Source organism: Anomaloglossus baeobatrachus, chromosome 4, assembly GCF_048569485.1.
Source record: "Anomaloglossus baeobatrachus isolate aAnoBae1 chromosome 4, aAnoBae1.hap1, whole genome shotgun sequence".
Taxonomy (NCBI): Eukaryota; Metazoa; Chordata; class Amphibia; order Anura; family Aromobatidae; genus Anomaloglossus; species Anomaloglossus baeobatrachus.
The window spans coordinates 610812269-610826113 of NC_134356.1; the positions used below are offsets into that span (position 1 = coordinate 610812269).

Consider the following 13845-nt stretch of genomic DNA (forward strand, 5'->3'; position numbering starts at 1 on the left):
TGTGGAGTGACTACATGATGAAAAGGACATGACAAAGGAAGCCCTGGCTCTCAGCAGAAAAGAAAGAAGCACGTGGTTATGGTTGTTTTCAAGTTGGAGTACAAACTTACAAGACCATTTTTGAAAATGCAATTAAAACGGATAATTGCCTGCTACAGAAAATAGAACCCACGGCGTGAACTACCTTGAGAAGCCCCAGTGGCCTAATGGATAAGGCACTGGCCTTCTAAGCCAGGGATTGTGGGTTCAAGTCCCATCTGGGGTGTTTGCTTATCTCTGAAACAGCGCATGGTCTGTCTAATCTTACTATAAGTTTGAATTTGATTTTGCAAAATTCTCCAAAAATGAAAGATTGCGACTTTTAATTGAAAGAAGTGTGACCATGCTAAATAATAAAATACGATATTACAAATACAGCATATAAAATATAGCAACAGAGCGTGTGTTCATCCCAGCCAATGCACATGTGCACTTCCTGAAGCAACAGGATGTTTCAGTTTAAAAATGCCCATTGGCCAGTGTGATAAATGTCTCAATTGATTCTTCATAAAGATTGTGATCTGGTAAAAAATGTATTTTCAAACTGTGGAAAAAGCAACAACACAAATCCTGTTTTATCAAATAGTTACATTTCGGAGCAAATTTTTCATTTTAAATTTCTGATTGTTTTTTTTTCATATATGCAATGCTACAGCCCAGCAGCTGCTCCAGTGGCGCAATCGGTCAGCGCGCGGTACTTATAAAGCAGTAACTGATGAGTTATGCCGAGGTTGTGAGTTCAAGCCTCACCTGGAGCAGACTTTTCTTGTCTTCCTTTGTTATTTTGAACAAATGCGTTAGCCAAAGTTTCTCGAGTTCCATCATGATCTACTTGCACGATTGAGAAGGAAGTGTCCGAGAGATATTTACTTTTTATGGTTTCTTGTTTAATTTGCTGTATATTACAAAAGTCTCACCAGTTTTACCATGATCTAGTACCATATTGTAAAGGGAAATGTAAAAGATAAATTGTTTTTTTAAGGCTTCTGGGAGCCAAATATTATTTCCTTCATTGGCATCAATAATGTGGAGTGACTACATGATGAAAAGGACATGACAAAGGAAGCCCTGGCTCTCAGCAGAAAAGAAAGAAGCACGTGGTTATGGTTGTTTTAAAGTTGGAGTACAAACTTACAAGACCATTTTTGAAAATGCAATTAAAACGGATAATTGCCTGCTACAAAAAAAGAACCCACGGCATGAACTACCTTGAGAAGCCCCAGTGGCCTAATGGATAAGGCACTGGCCTTCTAAGCCAGGGATTGTGGGTTCAAGTCCCATCTGGGGTGTTTGCTTATCTCTGAAACAGCGCATGGTCTGTCTAATCTTTCTATCAGTTTGAATTTGATCTTGCAAAATTCTCCAAAAATGAAAGATTGCGACTTTTAATTGAAAGAAGTGTGACCATGCTAAATAATAAAATACGATATTACAAATACAGCATATAAAATATAGCAACAGAGCGTGTGTTCATCCCAGCCAATGCACATGTGCACTTCCTGAAGCAACAGGATGTTTCAGTTTAAAAATGCCCATTGGCCAGTGTGATAAATGTCTCAATTGATTCTTCATAAAGATTGTGATCTGGTAAAAAATGTATTTTCAAACTGTGGAAAAAGCAACAACACAAATCCTGTTTTATCAAATAGTTACATTTCGGAGCAAATTTTTCATTTTAAATTTCTGATTGTTTTTTTTTCATATATGCAATGCTGCAGCTCAGCAGCTGCTCCAGTGGCGCAATCGGTCAGCGCGCGGTATTTATAAAGCAGTAACTGATGAGCTATGCCGAGGTTGTGAGTTCAAGCCTCACCTGGAGCAGACTTTTCTTGTCTTCCTTTGTTATTTTGAACAAATGCGTTAGCCAAAGTTTCTCGAGTTCCATCATGATCTACTTGCACGATTGAGAAGGAAGTTTCCGAGAGATATTTACTTTTTATGGTTTCTTGTTTAATTTGCTGTATATTACAAAAGGCTCACCAGTTTTACCATGATCTAGTACCATATTGTAAAGGGAAATGTAAAAGATAAATTGTTTTTTTAAGGCTTCTGGGAGCCAAATATTATTTTCTTCATTGGCATCAATAATGTGGAGTGACTACATGATGAAAAGGACATGACAAAGGAAGCCCTGGCTCTCAGCAGAAAAGAAAGAAGCACGTGGTTATGGTTGTTTTCAAGTTGGAGTACAAACTTACAAGACCATTTTTGAAAATGCAATTAAAACGGATAATTGCCTGCTACAGAAAATAGAACCCACGGCGTGAACTACCTTGAGAAGCCCCAGTGGCCTAATGGATAAGGCACTGGCCTCCTAAGCCAGGGATTGTGGGTTCAAGTCCCATCTGGGGTGTTTGCTTATCTCTGAAACAGCGCATGGTCTGTCTAATCTTTCTACCAGTTTGAATTTGATCTTGCAAAATTCTCCAAAAATGAAAGATTGCGACTTTTAATTGAAAGAAGTGTGACCATGCTAAATAATAAAATACGATATTACAAATACAGCATATAAAATATAGCAACAGAGCGTGTGTTCATCCCAGCCAATGCACATGTGCACTTCCTGAAGCAACAGGATGTTTCAGTTTAAAAATGCCCATTGGCCAGTGTGATAAATGTCTCAATTGATTCTTCATAAAGATTGTGATCTGGTAAAAAATGTATTTTCAAACTGTGGAAAAAGCAACAACACAAATCCTGTTTTATCAAATAGTTACATTTCGGAGCAAATTTTTCATTTTAAATTTCTGATTGTTTTTTTTTCATATATGCAATGTTGCAGCCCAGCAGCTGCTCTAGTGGCACAATCGGTCAGCGCGCGGTACTTATAAAGCAGTAACTGATGAGCTATGCCGAGGTTGTGAGTTCAAGCCTCACCTGGAGCAGACTTTTCTTGTCTTCCTTTGTTATTTTGAACAAATGCGTTAGCCAAAGTTTCTCGAGTTCCATCATGATCTACTTGCACGATTGAGAAGGAAGTGTCCGAGAGATATTTACTTTTTATGGTTTCTTGTTTAATTTGCTGTATATTACAAAAGTCTCACCAGTTTTACCATGATCTAGTACCATATTGTAAAGGGAAATGTAAAAGATAAATTGTTTTTTTAAGGCTTCTGGGAGCCAAATATTATTTCCTTCATTGGCATCAATAATGTGGAGTGACTACATGATGAAAAGGACATGACAAAGGAAGCCCTGGCTCTCAGCAGAAAAGAAAGAAGCACGTGGTTATGGTTGTTTTCAAGTTGGAGTACAAACTTACAAGACCATTTTTGAAAATGCAATTAAAACGGATAATTGCCTGCTACAAAAAAAGAACCCACGGCATGAACTACCTTGAGAAGCCCCAGTGGCCTAATGGATAAGGCACTGGCCTCCTAAGCCAGGGATTGTGGGTTCAAGTCCCATCTGGGGTGTTTGCTTATCTCTGAAACAGCGCATGGTCTGTCTAATCTTTCTACCAGTTTGAATTTGATCTTGCAAAATTCTCCAAAAATGAAAGATTGCGACTTTTAATTGAAAGAAGTGTGACCAGCGCATGGTCTGTCTAATCTTTCTATCAGTTTGAATTTGATCTTGCAAAATTCTCCAAAAATGAAAGATTGCGACTTTTAATTGAAAGAAGTGTGACCATGCTAAATAATAAAATACGATATTACAAATACAGCATATAAAATATAGCAACAGAGCGTGTGTTCATCCCAGCCAATGCACATGTGCACTTCCTGAAGCAACAGGATGTTTCAGTTTAAAAATGCCCATTGGCCAGTGTGATAAATGTCTCAATTGATTCTTCATAAAGATTGTGATCTGGTAAAAAATGTATTTTCAAACTGTGGAAAAAGCAACAACACAAATCCTGTTTTATCAAATAGTTACATTTCGGAGCAAATTTTTCATTTTAAATTTCTGATTGTTTTTTTTTCATATATGCAATGCTACAGCCCAGCAGCTGCTCCAGTGGCGCAATCGGTCAGCGCGCGGTACTTATAAAGCAGTAACTGATGAGCTATGCCAAGGTTGTGAGTTCAAGCCTCACCTGGAGCAGACTTTTCTTGTCTTCCTTTGTTATTTTGAACAAATGCGTTAGCCAAAGTTTCTCGAGTTCCATCATGATCTACTTGCACGATTGAGAAGGAAGTGTCCGAGAGATATTTACTTTTTATGGTTTCTTGTTTAATTTGCTGTATATTACAAAAGTCTCACCAGTTTTACCATGATCTAGTACCATATTGTAAAGGGAAATGTAAAAGATAAATTGTTTTTTTAAGGCTTCTGGGAGCCAAATATTATTTCCTTCATTGGCATCAATAATGTGGAGTGACTACATGATGAAAAGGACATGACAAAGGAAGCCCTGGCTCTCAGCAGAAAAGAAAGAAGCACGTGGTTATGGTTGTTTTAAAGTTGGAGTACAAACTTACAAGACCATTTTTGAAAATGCAATTAAAACGGATAATTGCCTGCTACAGAAAATAGAACCCACGGCATGAACTACCTTGAGAAGCCCCAGTGGCCTAATGGATAAGGCACTGGCCTTCTAAGCCAGGGATTGTGGGTTCAAGTCCCATCTGGGGTGTTTGCTTATCTCTGAAACAGCGCATGGTCTGTCTAATCTTTCTACCAGTTTGAATTTGATCTTGCAAAATTCTCCAAAAAAGAAAGATTGCTACTTTTAATTGAAAGAAGTGTGACCATGCTAAATAATAAAATACGATATTACAAATACAGCATATAAAATATAGCAACAGAGCGTGTGTTCATCCCAGCCAATGCACATGTGCACTTCCTGAAGCAACAGGATGTTTCAGTTTAAAAATGCCCATTGGCCAGTGTGATAAATGTCTCAATTGATTCTTCATAAAGATTGTGATCTGGTAAAAAATGTATTTTCAAACTGTGGAAAAAGCAACAACACAAATCCTGTTTTATCAAATAGTTACATTTCGGAGCAAATTTTTCATTTTAAATTTCTGATTGTTTTTTTTTCATATATGCAATGCTACAGCCCAGCAGCTGCTCCAGTGGCGCAATCGGTCAGCGTGCGGTACTTATAAAGCAGTAACTGATGAGCTATGCCGAGGTTGTGAGTTCAAGCCTCACCTGGAGCAGACTTTTCTTGTCTTCCTTTGTTATTTTGAACAAATGCGTTAGCCAAAGTTTCTCGAGTTCCATCATGATCTACTTGCACGATTGAGAAGGAAGTTTCCGAGAGATATTTACTTTTTATGGTTTCTTGTTTAATTTGCCGTATATTACAAAAGTCTCACCAGTTTTACCATGATCTAGTACCATATTGTAAAGGGAAATGTAAAAGATAAATTGTTTTTTTAAGGCTTCTGGGAGCCAAATATTATTTTCTTCATTGGCATCAATAATGTGGAGTGACTACATGATGAAAAGGACATGACAAAGGAAGCCCTGGCTCTCAGCAGAAAAGAAAGAAGCACGTGGTTATGGTTGTTTTCAAGTTGGAGTACAAACTTACAAGACCATTTTTGAAAATGCAATTAAAATGGATAATTGCCTGCTACAAAAAAAGAACCCACGGCATGAACTACCTTGAGAAGCCCCAGTGGCCTAATGGATAAGGCACTGGCCTTCTAAGCCAGGGATTGTGGGTTCAAGTCCCATCTGTGGTGTTTGCTTATCTCTGGAACAGCGCATGGTCTGTCTAATCTTTCTACTAGTTTGAATTTGATCTTGCAAAATTCTCCAAAAAAGAAAGATTGCTACTTTTAATTGAAAGAAGTGTGACCATGCTAAATAATAAAATACGATATTACAAATACAGCATATAAAATATAGCAACAGAGCGTGTGTTCATCCCAGCCAATGCACATGTGCACTTCCTGAAGCAACAGGATGTTTCAGTTTAAAAATGCCCATTGGCCAGTGTGATAAATGTCTCAATTGATTCTTCATAAAGATTGTGATCTGGTAAAAAATGTATTTTCAAACTGTGGAAAAAGCAACAACACAAATCCTGTTTTATCAAATAGTTACATTTCGGAGCAAATTTTTCATTTTAAATTTCTGATTGTTTTTTTTTCATATATGCAATGCTGCAGCTCAGCAGCTGCTCCAGTGGCGCAATCGGTCAGCGCGCGGTACTTATAAAGCAGTAACTGATGAGCTATGCCGAGGTTGTGAGTTAAAGCCTCACCTGGAGCAGACTTTTCTTGTCTTCCTTTGTTATTTTGAACAAATGCGTTAGCCAAAGTTTCTCGAGTTCCATCATGATCTACTTGCACGATTGAGAAGGAAGTTTCCGAGAGATATTTACTTTTTATGGTTTCTTGTTTAATTTGCTGTATATTACAAAAGTCTCACCAGTTTTACCATGATCTAGTACCATATTGTAAAGGGAAATGTAAAAGATAAATTGTTTTTTTAAGGCTTCTGGGAGCCAAATATTATTTTCTTCATTGGCATCAATAATGTGGAGTGACTACATGATGAAAAGGACATGACAAAGGAAGCCCTGGCTCTCAGCAGAAAAGAAAGAAGCACGTGGTTATGGTTGTTTTCAAGTTGGAGTACAAACTTACAAGACCATTTTTGAAAATGCAATTAAAATGGATAATTGCCTGCTACAGAAAATAGAACCCACGGCATGAACTACCTTGAGAAGCCCCAGTGGCCTAATGGATAAGGCACTGGCCTCCTAAGCCAGGGATTGTGGGTTCAAGTCCCATCTGTGGTGTTTGCTTATCTCTGGAACAGCGCATGGTCTGTCTAATCTTTCTACTAGTTTGAATTTGATCTTGCAAAATTCTCCAAAAAAGAAAGATTGCTACTTTTAATTGAAAGAAGTGTGACCATGCTAAATAATAAAATACGATATTACAAATACAGCATATAAAATATAGCAACAGAGCGTGTGTTCATCCCAGCCAATGCACATGTGCACTTCCTGAAGCAACAGGATGTTTCAGTTTAAAAATGCCCATTGGCCAGTGTGATAAATGTCTCAATTGATTCTTCATAAAGATTGTGATCTGGTAAAAAATGTATTTTCAAACTGTGGAAAAAGCAACAACACAAATCCTGTTTTATCAAATAGTTACATTTCGGAGCAAATTTTTCATTTTAAATTTCTGATTGTTTTTTTTTCATATATGCAATGCTGCAGCTCAGCAGCTGCTCCAGTGGCACAATCGGTCAGCGCGCGGTACTTATAAAGCAGTAACTGATGAGCTATGCCGAGGTTGTGAGTTAAAGCCTCACCTGGAGCAGACTTTTCTTGTCTTCCTTTGTTATTTTGAACAAATGCGTTAGCCAAAGTTTCTCGAGTTCCATCATGATCTACTTGCACGATTGAGAAGGAAGTTTCCGAGAGATATTTACTTTTTATGGTTTCTTGTTTAATTTGCTGTATATTACAAAAGTCTCACCAGTTTTACCATGATCTAGTACCATATTGTAAAGGGAAATGTAAAAGATAAATTGTTTTTTTAAGGCTTCTGGGAGCCAAATATTATTTTCTTCATTGGCATCAATAATGTGGAGTGACTACATGATGAAAAGGACATGACAAAGGAAGCCCTGGCTCTCAGCAGAAAAGAAAGAAGCACGTGGTTATGGTTGTTTTCAAGTTGGAGTACAAACTTACAAGACCATTTTTGAAAATGCAATTAAAACGGATAATTGCCTGCTACAGAAAATAGAACCCACAGCGTGAACTACATTGAGAAGCCCCAGTGGCCTAATGGATAAGGCACTGGCCTCCTAAGCCAGGGATTGTGGGTTCAAGTCCCATCTGTGGTGTTTGCTTATCTCTGGAACAGCGCATGGTCTGTCTAATCTTTCTACTAGTTTGAATTTGATCTTGCAAAATTCTCCAAAAAAGAAAGATTGCTACTTTTAATTGAAAGAAGTGTGACCATGCTAAATAATAAAATACGATATTACAAATACAGCATATAAAATATAGCAACAGAGCGTGTGTTCATCCCAGCCAATGCACATGTGCACTTCCTGAAGCAACAGGATGTTTCAGTTTAAAAATGCCCATTGGCCAGTGTGATAAATGTCTCAATTGATTCTTCATAAAGATTGTGATCTGGTAAAAAATGTATTTTCAAACTGTGGAAAAAGCAACAACACAAATCCTGTTTTATCAAATAGTTACATTTCGGAGCAAATTTTTCATTTTAAATTTCTGATTGTTTTTTTTTCATATATGCAATGCTGCAGCTCAGCAGCTGCTCCAGTGGCGCAATCGGTCAGCGCGCGGTACTTATAAAGCAGTAACTGATGAGCTATGCCGAGGTTGTGAGTTAAAGCATCACCTGGAGCAGACTTTTCTTGTCTTCCTTTGTTATTTTGAACAAATGCGTTAGCCAAAGTTTCTCGAGTTCCATCATGATCTACTTGCACGATTGAGAAGGAAGTTTCCGAGAGATATTTACTTTTTATGGTTTCTTGTTTAATTTGCTGTATATTACAAAAGGCTCACCAGTTTTACCATGATCTAGTACCATATTGTAAAGGGAAATGTAAAAGATAAATTGTTTTTTTAAGGCTTCTGGGAGCCAAATATTATTTTCTTCATTGGCATCAATAATGTGGAGTGACTACATGATGAAAAGGACATGACAAAGGAAGCCCTGGCTCTCAGCAGAAAAGAAAGAAGCACGTGGTTATGGTTGTTTTCAAGTTGGAGTACAAACTTACAAGACCATTTTTGAAAATGCAATTAAAACGGATAATTGCCTGCTACAGAAAATAGAACCCACGGCGTGAACTACCTTGAGAAGCCCCAGTGGCCTAATGGATAAGGCACTGGCCTCCTAAGCCAGGGATTGTGGGTTCAAGTCCCATCTGGGGTGTTTGCTTATCTCTGAAACAGCGCATGGTCTGTCTAATCTTTCTACCAGTTTGAATTTGATCTTGCAAAATTCTCCAAAAATGAAAGATTGCGACTTTTAATTGAAAGAAGTGTGACCATGCTAAATAATAAAATACGATATTACAAATACAGCATATAAAATATAGCAACAGAGCGTGTGTTCATCCCAGCCAATGCACATGTGCACTTCCTGAAGCAACAGGATGTTTCAGTTTAAAAATGCCCATTGGCCAGTGTGATAAATGTCTCAATTGATTCTTCATAAAGATTGTGATCTGGTAAAAAATGTATTTTCAAACTGTGGAAAAAGCAACAACACAAATCCTGTTTTATCAAATAGTTACATTTCGGAGCAAATTTTTCATTTTAAATTTCTGATTGTTTTTTTTTCATATATGCAATGTTGCAGCCCAGCAGCTGCTCTAGTGGCACAATCGGTCAGCGCGCGGTACTTATAAAGCAGTAACTGATGAGCTATGCCGAGGTTGTGAGTTCAAGCCTCACCTGGAGCAGACTTTTCTTGTCTTCCTTTGTTATTTTGAACAAATGCGTTAGCCAAAGTTTCTCGAGTTCCATCATGATCTACTTGCACGATTGAGAAGGAAGTGTCCGAGAGATATTTACTTTTTATGGTTTCTTGTTTAATTTGCTGTATATTACAAAAGTCTCACCAGTTTTACCATGATCTAGTACCATATTGTAAAGGGAAATGTAAAAGATAAATTGTTTTTTTAAGGCTTCTGGGAGCCAAATATTATTTCCTTCATTGGCATCAATAATGTGGAGTGACTACATGATGAAAAGGACATGACAAAGGAAGCCCTGGCTCTCAGCAGAAAAGAAAGAAGCACGTGGTTATGGTTGTTTTAAAGTTGGAGTACAAACTTACAAGACCATTTTTGAAAATGCAATTAAAATGGATAATTGCCTGCTACAGAAAATAGAACCCACGGCATGAACTACCTTGAGAAGCCCCAGTGGCCTAATGGATAAGGCACTGGCCTTCTAAGCCAGGGATTGTGGGTTCAAGTCCCATCTGGGGTGTTTGCTTATCTCTGAAACAGCGCATGGTCTGTCTAATCTTTCTACCAGTTTGAATTTGATCTTGCAAAATTCTCCAAAAAAGAAAGATTGCTACTTTTAATTGAAAGAAGTGTGACCATGCTAAATAATAAAATACGATATTACAAATACAGCATATAAAATATAGCAACAGAGCGTGTGTTCATCCCAGCCAATGCACATGTGCACTTCCTGAAGCAACAGGATGTTTCAGTTTAAAAATGCCCATTGGCCAGTGTGATAAATGTCTCAATTGATTCTTCATAAAGATTGTGATCTGGTAAAAAATGTATTTTCAAACTGTGGAAAAAGCAACAACACAAATCCTGTTTTATCAAATAGTTACATTTCGGAGCAAATTTTTCATTTTAAATTTCTGATTGTTTTTTTTTCATATATGCAATGCTGCAGCCCAGCAGCTGCTCTAGTGGCACAATCGGTCAGCGCGCGGTACTTATAAAGCAGTAACTGATGAGCTATGCCGAGGTTGTGAGTTCAAGCCTCACCTGGAGCAGACTTTTCTTGTCTTCCTTTGTTATTTTGAACAAATGCGTTAGCCAAAGTTTCTCGAGTTCCATCATGATCTACTTGCACGATTGAGAAGGAAGTGTCCGAGAGATATTTACTTTTTATGGTTTCTTGTTTAATTTGCTGTATATTACAAAAGTCTCACCAGTTTTACCATGATCTAGTACCATATTGTAAAGGGAAATGTAAAAGATAAATTGTTTTTTTAAGGCTTCTGGGAGCCAAATATTATTTCCTTCATTGGCATCAATAATGTGGAGTGACTACATGATGAAAAGGACATGACAAAGGAAGCCCTGGCTCTCAGCAGAAAAGAAAGAAGCACGTGGTTATGGTTGTTTTAAAGTTGGAGTACAAACTTACAAGACCATTTTTGAAAATGCAATTAAAATGGATAATTGCCTGCTACAGAAAATAGAACCCACGGCATGAACTACCTTGAGAAGCCCCAGTGGCCTAATGGATAAGGCACTGGCCTTCTAAGCCAGGGATTGTGGGTTCAAGTCCCATCTGGGGTGTTTGCTTATCTCTGAAACAGCGCATGGTCTGTCTAATCTTTCTACCAGTTTGAATTTGATCTTGCAAAATTCTCCAAAAAAGAAAGATTGCTACTTTTAATTGAAAGAAGTGTGACCATGCTAAATAATAAAATACGATATTACAAATACAGCATATAAAATATAGCAACAGAGCGTGTGTTCATCCCAGCCAATGCACATGTGCACTTCCTGAAGCAACAGGATGTTTCAGTTTAAAAATGCCCATTGGCCAGTGTGATAAATGTCTCAATTGATTCTTCATAAAGATTGTGATCTGGTAAAAAATGTATTTTCAAACTGTGGAAAAAGCAACAACACAAATCCTGTTTTATCAAATAGTTACATTTCGGAGCAAATTTTTCATTTTAAATTTCTGATTGTTTTTTTTTCATATATGCAATGCTGCAGCCCAGCAGCTGCTCCAGTGGCGCAATCGGTCAGCGTGCGGTACTTATAAAGCAGTAACTGATGAGCTATGCCGAGGTTGTGAGTTCAAGCCTCACCTGGAGCAGACTTTTCTTGTCTTCCTTTGTTATTTTGAACAAATGCGTTAGCCAAAGTTTCTCGAGTTCCATCATGATCTACTTGCACGATTGAGAAGGAAGTTTCCGAGAGATATTTACTTTTTATGGTTTCTTGTTTAATTTGCCGTATATTACAAAAGTCTCACCAGTTTTACCATGATCTAGTACCATATTGTAAAGGGAAATGTAAAAGATAAATTGTTTTTTTAAGGCTTCTGGGAGCCAAATATTATTTTCTTCATTGGCATCAATAATGTGGAGTGACTACATGATGAAAAGGACATGACAAAGGAAGCCCTGGCTCTCAGCAGAAAAGAAAGAAGCACGTGGTTATGGTTGTTTTCAAGTTGGAGTACAAACTTACAAGACCATTTTTGAAAATGCAATTAAAATGGATAATTGCCTGCTACAGAAAATAGAACCCACGGCATGAACTACCTTGAGAAGCCCCAGTGGCCTAATGGATAAGGCACTGGCCTCCTAAGCCAGGGATTGTGGGTTCAAGTCCCATCTGTGGTGTTTGCTTATCTCTGGAACAGCGCATGGTCTGTCTAATCTTTCTACTAGTTTGAATTTGATCTTGCAAAATTCTCCAAAAAAGAAAGATTGCTACTTTTAATTGAAAGAAGTGTGACCATGCTAAATAATAAAATACGATATTACAAATACAGCATATAAAATATAGCAACAGAGCGTGTGTTCATCCCAGCCAATGCACATGTGCACTTCCTGAAGCAACAGGATGTTTCAGTTTAAAAATGCCCATTGGCCAGTGTGATAAATGTCTCAATTGATTCTTCATAAAGATTGTGATCTGGTAAAAAATGTATTTTCAAACTGTGGAAAAAGCAACAACACAAATCCTGTTTTATCAAATAGTTACATTTCGGAGCAAATTTTTCATTTTAAATTTCTGATTGTTTTTTTTTCATATATGCAATGCTGCAGCTCAGCAGCTGCTCCAGTGGCGCAATCGGTCAGCGCGCGGTACTTATAAAGCAGTAACTGATGAGCTATGCCGAGGTTGTGAGTTAAAGCCTCACCTGGAGCAGACTTTTCTTGTCTTCCTTTGTTATTTTGAACAAATGCGTTAGCCAAAGTTTCTCGAGTTCCATCATGATCTACTTGCACGATTGAGAAGGAAGTTTCCGAGAGATATTTACTTTTTATGGTTTCTTGTTTAATTTGCTGTATATTACAAAAGTCTCACCAGTTTTACCATGATCTAGTACCATATTGTAAAGGGAAATGTAAAAGATAAATTGTTTTTTTAAGGCTTCTGGGAGCCAAATATTATTTTCTTCATTGGCATCAATAATGTGGAGTGACTACATGATGAAAAGGACATGACAAAGGAAGCCCTGGCTCTCAGCAGAAAAGAAAGAAGCACGTGGTTATGGTTGTTTTCAAGTTGGAGTACAAACTTACAAGACCATTTTTGAAAATGCAATTAAAACGGATAATTGCCTGCTACAGAAAATAGAACCCACAGCGTGAACTACATTGAGAAGCCCCAGTGGCCTAATGGATAAGGCACTGGCCTCCTAAGCCAGGGATTGTGGGTTCAAGTCCCATCTGTGGTGTTTGCTTATCTCTGGAACAGCGCATGGTCTGTCTAATCTTTCTACTAGTTTGAATTTGATCTTGCAAAATTCTCCAAAAAAGAAAGATTGCTACTTTTAATTGAAAGAAGTGTGACCATGCTAAATAATAAAATACGATATTACAAATACAGCATATAAAATATAGCAACAGAGCGTGTGTTCATCCCAGCCAATGCACATGTGCACTTCCTGAAGCAACAGGATGTTTCAGTTTAAAAATGCCCATTGGCCAGTGTGATAAATGTCTCAATTGATTCTTCATAAAGATTGTGATCTGGTAAAAAATGTATTTTCAAACTGTGGAAAAAGCAACAACACAAATCCTGTTTTATCAAATAGTTACATTTCGGAGCAAATTTTTCATTTTAAATTTCTGATTGTTTTTTTTTCATATATGCAATGCTGCAGCTCAGCAGCTGCTCCAGTGGCGCAATCGGTCAGCGCGCGGTACTTATAAAGCAGTAACTGATGAGCTATGCCGAGGTTGTGAGTTAAAGCCTCACCTGGAGCAGACTTTTCTTGTCTTCCTTTGTTATTTTGAACAAATGCGTTAGCCAAAGTTTCTCGAGTTCCATCATGATCTACTTGCACGATTGAGAAGGAAGTTTCCGAGAGATATTTACTTTTTATGGTTTCTTGTTTAATTTGCTGTATATTACAAAAGTCTCACCAGTTTTACCATGATCTAGTACCAT

General features: G+C 37.7%; 25 non-coding genes across 25 annotated transcripts; all 25 read left to right on the forward strand.

Annotated features, from left to right (window-relative positions):
- Positions 1-192: 192 nt before the first annotated feature.
- On the forward strand, positions 193-265 carry TRNAR-UCU (transfer RNA arginine (anticodon UCU)). The gene has a single exon. It is a non-coding gene; the product is annotated as a tRNA-Arg (tRNA).
- Positions 266-704: 439 nt separating this feature from the next.
- TRNAI-UAU (transfer RNA isoleucine (anticodon UAU)) lies at positions 705-797 on the forward strand. Its single transcript is given in 2 exon segments — positions 705-742; positions 762-797. It is a non-coding gene; the product is annotated as a tRNA-Ile (tRNA).
- A 458-nt stretch (positions 798-1255) lies between these two features.
- TRNAR-UCU (transfer RNA arginine (anticodon UCU)) lies at positions 1256-1328 on the forward strand. Its single transcript has one exon. It is a non-coding gene; the product is annotated as a tRNA-Arg (tRNA).
- A 439-nt stretch (positions 1329-1767) lies between these two features.
- On the forward strand, positions 1768-1860 carry TRNAI-UAU (transfer RNA isoleucine (anticodon UAU)). The gene is given in 2 exon segments: positions 1768-1805; positions 1825-1860. It is a non-coding gene; the product is annotated as a tRNA-Ile (tRNA).
- A 459-nt stretch (positions 1861-2319) lies between these two features.
- On the forward strand, positions 2320-2392 carry TRNAR-CCU (transfer RNA arginine (anticodon CCU)). The gene has a single exon. It is a non-coding gene; the product is annotated as a tRNA-Arg (tRNA).
- Positions 2393-2831: 439 nt separating this feature from the next.
- On the forward strand, positions 2832-2924 carry TRNAI-UAU (transfer RNA isoleucine (anticodon UAU)). The gene is given in 2 exon segments: positions 2832-2869; positions 2889-2924. It is a non-coding gene; the product is annotated as a tRNA-Ile (tRNA).
- A 458-nt stretch (positions 2925-3382) lies between these two features.
- On the forward strand, positions 3383-3455 carry TRNAR-CCU (transfer RNA arginine (anticodon CCU)). The gene has a single exon. It is a non-coding gene; the product is annotated as a tRNA-Arg (tRNA).
- Positions 3456-3993: 538 nt separating this feature from the next.
- On the forward strand, positions 3994-4086 carry TRNAI-UAU (transfer RNA isoleucine (anticodon UAU)). The gene is given in 2 exon segments: positions 3994-4031; positions 4051-4086. It is a non-coding gene; the product is annotated as a tRNA-Ile (tRNA).
- Positions 4087-4545: 459 nt separating this feature from the next.
- TRNAR-UCU (transfer RNA arginine (anticodon UCU)) lies at positions 4546-4618 on the forward strand. Its single transcript has one exon. It is a non-coding gene; the product is annotated as a tRNA-Arg (tRNA).
- Positions 4619-5057: 439 nt separating this feature from the next.
- TRNAI-UAU (transfer RNA isoleucine (anticodon UAU)) lies at positions 5058-5150 on the forward strand. The gene is given in 2 exon segments: positions 5058-5095; positions 5115-5150. It is a non-coding gene; the product is annotated as a tRNA-Ile (tRNA).
- Positions 5151-5608: 458 nt separating this feature from the next.
- On the forward strand, positions 5609-5681 carry TRNAR-UCU (transfer RNA arginine (anticodon UCU)). Its single transcript has one exon. It is a non-coding gene; the product is annotated as a tRNA-Arg (tRNA).
- A 439-nt stretch (positions 5682-6120) lies between these two features.
- On the forward strand, positions 6121-6213 carry TRNAI-UAU (transfer RNA isoleucine (anticodon UAU)). The gene is given in 2 exon segments: positions 6121-6158; positions 6178-6213. It is a non-coding gene; the product is annotated as a tRNA-Ile (tRNA).
- A 459-nt stretch (positions 6214-6672) lies between these two features.
- TRNAR-CCU (transfer RNA arginine (anticodon CCU)) lies at positions 6673-6745 on the forward strand. Its single transcript has one exon. It is a non-coding gene; the product is annotated as a tRNA-Arg (tRNA).
- Positions 6746-7184: 439 nt separating this feature from the next.
- Positions 7185-7277, forward strand: TRNAI-UAU (transfer RNA isoleucine (anticodon UAU)). Its single transcript is given in 2 exon segments — positions 7185-7222; positions 7242-7277. It is a non-coding gene; the product is annotated as a tRNA-Ile (tRNA).
- Positions 7278-7736: 459 nt separating this feature from the next.
- TRNAR-CCU (transfer RNA arginine (anticodon CCU)) lies at positions 7737-7809 on the forward strand. Its single transcript has one exon. It is a non-coding gene; the product is annotated as a tRNA-Arg (tRNA).
- Positions 7810-8800: 991 nt separating this feature from the next.
- Positions 8801-8873, forward strand: TRNAR-CCU (transfer RNA arginine (anticodon CCU)). The gene has a single exon. It is a non-coding gene; the product is annotated as a tRNA-Arg (tRNA).
- Positions 8874-9312: 439 nt separating this feature from the next.
- On the forward strand, positions 9313-9405 carry TRNAI-UAU (transfer RNA isoleucine (anticodon UAU)). The gene is given in 2 exon segments: positions 9313-9350; positions 9370-9405. It is a non-coding gene; the product is annotated as a tRNA-Ile (tRNA).
- A 459-nt stretch (positions 9406-9864) lies between these two features.
- On the forward strand, positions 9865-9937 carry TRNAR-UCU (transfer RNA arginine (anticodon UCU)). The gene has a single exon. It is a non-coding gene; the product is annotated as a tRNA-Arg (tRNA).
- Positions 9938-10376: 439 nt separating this feature from the next.
- On the forward strand, positions 10377-10469 carry TRNAI-UAU (transfer RNA isoleucine (anticodon UAU)). The gene is given in 2 exon segments: positions 10377-10414; positions 10434-10469. It is a non-coding gene; the product is annotated as a tRNA-Ile (tRNA).
- Positions 10470-10928: 459 nt separating this feature from the next.
- On the forward strand, positions 10929-11001 carry TRNAR-UCU (transfer RNA arginine (anticodon UCU)). Its single transcript has one exon. It is a non-coding gene; the product is annotated as a tRNA-Arg (tRNA).
- Positions 11002-11440: 439 nt separating this feature from the next.
- Positions 11441-11533, forward strand: TRNAI-UAU (transfer RNA isoleucine (anticodon UAU)). Its single transcript is given in 2 exon segments — positions 11441-11478; positions 11498-11533. It is a non-coding gene; the product is annotated as a tRNA-Ile (tRNA).
- Positions 11534-11992: 459 nt separating this feature from the next.
- TRNAR-CCU (transfer RNA arginine (anticodon CCU)) lies at positions 11993-12065 on the forward strand. Its single transcript has one exon. It is a non-coding gene; the product is annotated as a tRNA-Arg (tRNA).
- A 439-nt stretch (positions 12066-12504) lies between these two features.
- On the forward strand, positions 12505-12597 carry TRNAI-UAU (transfer RNA isoleucine (anticodon UAU)). The gene is given in 2 exon segments: positions 12505-12542; positions 12562-12597. It is a non-coding gene; the product is annotated as a tRNA-Ile (tRNA).
- A 459-nt stretch (positions 12598-13056) lies between these two features.
- Positions 13057-13129, forward strand: TRNAR-CCU (transfer RNA arginine (anticodon CCU)). The gene has a single exon. It is a non-coding gene; the product is annotated as a tRNA-Arg (tRNA).
- Positions 13130-13568: 439 nt separating this feature from the next.
- TRNAI-UAU (transfer RNA isoleucine (anticodon UAU)) lies at positions 13569-13661 on the forward strand. The gene is given in 2 exon segments: positions 13569-13606; positions 13626-13661. It is a non-coding gene; the product is annotated as a tRNA-Ile (tRNA).
- Positions 13662-13845: the final 184 nt, after the last annotated feature.